The sequence below is a fragment of the Henckelia pumila genome, chromosome 3 (genome assembly GCF_033568475.1).
Source record: "Henckelia pumila isolate YLH828 chromosome 3, ASM3356847v2, whole genome shotgun sequence".
In the NCBI taxonomy this organism is placed as follows: Eukaryota; Viridiplantae; Streptophyta; class Magnoliopsida; order Lamiales; family Gesneriaceae; genus Henckelia; species Henckelia pumila.
In genome coordinates, this window is record NC_133122.1 from 98,175,781 (window position 1) to 98,180,165 (window position 4,385).

General features: G+C 39.1%; 1 non-coding gene across 1 annotated transcript; it reads right to left on the minus strand.

Annotated features, from left to right (window-relative positions):
* Positions 1-2,000: 2,000 nt before the first annotated feature.
* LOC140894119 (small nucleolar RNA R71) lies at positions 2,001-2,107 on the minus strand. Its single transcript, XR_012153668.1, has one exon. It is a non-coding gene; the product is annotated as a small nucleolar RNA R71 (small nucleolar RNA).
* Positions 2,108-4,385: the final 2,278 nt, after the last annotated feature.

Sequence of the window (4,385 nt, forward strand, 5' to 3'; positions counted from 1 at the left end):
GTTTTTATTGTTTGTTTTGTGTTTGTTTTGCATTCGTTTCGTTTACTTATTGTCCGTTCTTTTCCATTCTTGTTCTTTATATTGTTTTATTATGTTCGTATTCACTCCTCTGGTTTATCTATTTTTATGGCAGGAAATCACCAAGAAATGCCGATACTTGGTGGGAAGGTGATGCACAGCAGAGGCCATGCAGATAGAACAAGAAGAAAGGCAAAATTATGTAAAAGAAGAAGGGCGCGCGGGCGGCCATTATCTACCGCGCGGGCGCATACATGGTTGAGAAAAACAGTAGGTTGGAACTTTAGGAGGCACCCGAGCGGCCATATTCTACCGCGCGGGCGCGGTCACGTATTTTTGAGACAGTAGTGTAAGGAGTTTGGCGCGGCGTGCAGTTTTTATTTATTTTTATTTTGAGAGTTTATTTCGAAGAGGATTCTGGGGAACTATAAATACAATTATTTATTTAGTTTTTGAGGGTTACACGGGATTCATATCAGAAGACTACCGGCGGCTGAACACTTGAGATTTCTCTTCTCCGTTGGGAGTTTTTATTTTTCTTCTTCTTCTGAATTTTTATGTTGAACATCTTGGAGATTGAATTTTTGTAATGAATTCTAGTAGCTAAACTATTATTTTGTTGGAATCGAGGGGATCCTAATCCCGAAACACTGTAGTGTGATTGAATCACCGGACGTATTGGGAATTGATTTATGTTTATAATTGATTTTATCATGTTTTTCTTTCTATGTTGATGATTAGCTACCCTTAACATAGATTCGTAAATTATGAATTGCTGTCGAGAGATAGGTTTATAATTAGGACGAATGATATAATCCATGGACTTAAAATATGCATAGGGATATGGTATTTAGTACATGTTGATAGCCATAGACCACCAGGTTGAAAGTTGTAGAATTCATAGAACGCAAAGCAATCAGTCGTGATAAATAATTAGAGAGATTTAATTACTTCACTGATTTGATTAGTTTGGCATCACCTCGAGAGAGAGTGTCAATGTTATAGGAACTTTTGTTAAATTTATAAGAATAAATTAAGTTCCAATCGTCCAGTTCAATTAGGGAAAAGGTGAACCGAAATTCCAACAAAATCATTTTGAATTGTTATTCTTCACTCTGGATTTGTTGGCTTGGTTGTGAAATTTAAGTTTATTTATATTGAGTTTTAATTTTAGATGTTAGTTAATTCACAAATCACTTTTTCGATACTTTGTGTAGTTAAAAATTGAAAAGAAAAATTATTTTTGTTAGTCCCTGAGGACGATACTCGTACTCAGTACATTATATTATAACTTGAATCGTGCACTTGCGATTTATTCGAGCTTAATTGGTAGATATATTTACGTTGATTTTTCGTGGTAATATTTGCTCGATCAAGTTTTTGGCGCCGTTGCCGGGGACTAAATAGATTTTAATTTGTTTGATTTGATTTTTCTCTATTACAATTTTAATCATTCTTTTCCATCTTTGGACTGCAGGATTCTCTTGCAGTACATGCAACACTCACCTGAAGGACTATTGCCTTTTGATCCAGAAATCGACAGAACCTTTCACAGAAGAAGAAGGAAACAGCAGCAAGAAATGGAAGGAGAACACGAACAAGAACCACCAGTTTACAGATCCATGATGGATCTTGCCTTACCAAACATTGAAGGTGCTCGACCAAGCATTATCCGGCCAACTGTAGCAGCGAATCACTTTGAGATAAAGCCGGCGATACTTCAAATGGTCCAGAACACGCTTCAATTTGGTGGAAGTGTCATTGATGAACCCTATGTGCATCTCACAAATTTTTTAGAAATTTGTGATACATTCAAGATACAGGGAGTTTCAGATGACGCTATTCGTTTGCGTTTATTCCCTTTTTCACTACGAGACAAGGCGAAAGCATGGCTAACGAATTTACTTGCAGGTTCCATCATAACTTGGGATGATCTGGCTAAAGCATTCCTCACCAAATACTTCCCACCATCGAAGTCAATGAAGCTGAGAGCGGACATCACAACTTTTTCCCAAGGTGAATAGGAAACATTTTATGAAGCATGGGAACGCTACAAGGATCTACTGAGGAGATGTCCACACCACCAATTACCAGATGCTCTTGTGGTACAAACGTTTTACTATGGACTTTCTCATTCAAATCATACCATGTTAGATGCAGCTGCAGGTGGGAATCTACTGCGAAAGTCGTCGGAGGATGGTTATGAATTAATCAAGGAAATGGCAACCAGTGGCTATCATCCTCAATCTGAAAGGAGTGGGCCCCGGAAATCAATTGGAATTCATCAAGTTGAAGCATTCACATCTGTGGCTGCTCAACTTGAAGTCATGAACAAAAGGATCGAGGAACTGAGTGTAGGAATTTCTGCAATGCGAGTGCAAGAAGTATGGTGTGAAAAATGCGGTGCAGAGCATTTCACAAAAGACTGTCAAACATTCTCTCAACCAGAGGGAGTTATGGCAAGCCACATGGGAAATCAGAATCGCCCCAGGAATGACCCATTTTCGAATTCATACAATCCAGGGTGGAGACAACATCCGAATTTTTCATGGGGTGGACAGAATAATAAGCCGTATGGAAATCAGAATTACAGCAGGCATCCTCAAGAGGAGAAATCAAGATTGGATCAGATGATGCAGAAATTTATATCATCTACTGAAACCCGTATGCAGAATCAAGATGCATCGATCAAAAATCTGGAGAATCAAATAGGTCAATTGGCCAAATCAATTTCCAGAAGAGATCAGGGTACTTTGCCAAGCAACACTGAGAAGAATCCGAAGGAACAGGTGAAAGCAATTGAATCAAGGAGTGGAAAGACGGTGAGCCTGAACAAAAAAGCGAGAAAGAGCCCGAAACGGGTACATCAAAAAAAACTTCAGGTAAGTCATCTATCTCAACACCCCCACCCACTTCACAATCAAAAATTGTTGTGCCACCACCTTTTCCTGCAGCTCTTAAGAAGGCCAAGCTAGACTCTCAGTTTGGTAAATTTTTAGATGTGTTCAAGAAATTGAACATCAATATACCCTTCGCCGATGCACTGATGCAAATGCCAAGCTATGCAAAATTCTTGAAGGAAATCCTCTCTAACAAGAGGAAATTGAATGAGCATGCAATGATAAGTCTGACAGAAAATTGCTCGGCACTGGTGCAGAACAAAATCCCACAAAAGAAAAAGGATCCAGGGAGTTTCTCTATCCCTTGTGTAATTAATGATGTTCAGTTTCATAAGGCTTTGTGTGATTTGGGTGCAAGTATAAATTTAATGTCTTACTCTGTTTTCAGGAAACTGAGCTTGGGAGAACCAAAGTCCACCAGAATGTCTTTACAACTGGTGGACAGGTCCATCAAATATCCACGGGGGATTATCAAGGACGTTCTTGTGAAAGTGGACAAATTCATCTTCCCCGTGGACTTCGTGGTGTTAGATATGGAAGAAGATCTGGACATGCCACTCATCTTGGGAAAACCTTTCCTGGCAACAGGAAAAGCACTTATAGATGTCCAGAAGGGAGAGCTGTTGTTGAGAGTGGGAGAGGAGAAAATTTCTTTTGACGTTTTTAATGCTTTGAAATTTTCTCAGAATAATGAAGAATGTTTTCAGTTAGATGTAGTAGACTCACTCTTATTTGATTATGTGCAGGATAATTTTCAGGAACCGTTAGAGGCTGCACTTGTATCTGAACAGTTGGGCGACCTCAGTGACGGAGTAAAAGAGATGACCGCATACTTGAATGACAACCATTCATGGAGAAGAGGTGGAAAGCTTAGACTTGAAGACCTTGGTGACCGGAAGGATTTAGTTCTTCAGAAACCAAGCATTGAGGAATCACCTACTGTGGAATTGAAACCATTACCCATTCATCTTAAATACATGTTTTTAGGTGAGAACAAATAAGTTACCTGTCATAATATCTTCTTCTTTGACAGGTGAGATGGAGGACAAACTAATGGAGGTGCTTAAGAAACACAAGAGTGTGTTTGCTTGGAAAGTGGCGGATATCAAAGGAATCAATCCATCCATATGCATGCACAAGATTTTAATGGAAGAGAGCATCAACCCATTAGTCCAAGCACAGAGGAGACTAAACCCAAAGATGCAGGAAGTTGTGAAAGCGGAAACGATCAAACTGTTGGACGCAGGTATCATTTATCCTATTTCTGATAGTCCGTGGTGTTGGAGAACGGTGATCAGATCAATCAGAATTGATACCCGGTGCAGCGGAAGTTTAAAAATTTTATATGGAACGATTCCATAATGGGTATCAAAACTTTACGATTAAATTGTGCCTGTAAAAATTAAATAACAATTAAATTTTTACCTCCAATCTCGAATCGAGATTATGGACACCAACAGATTACTC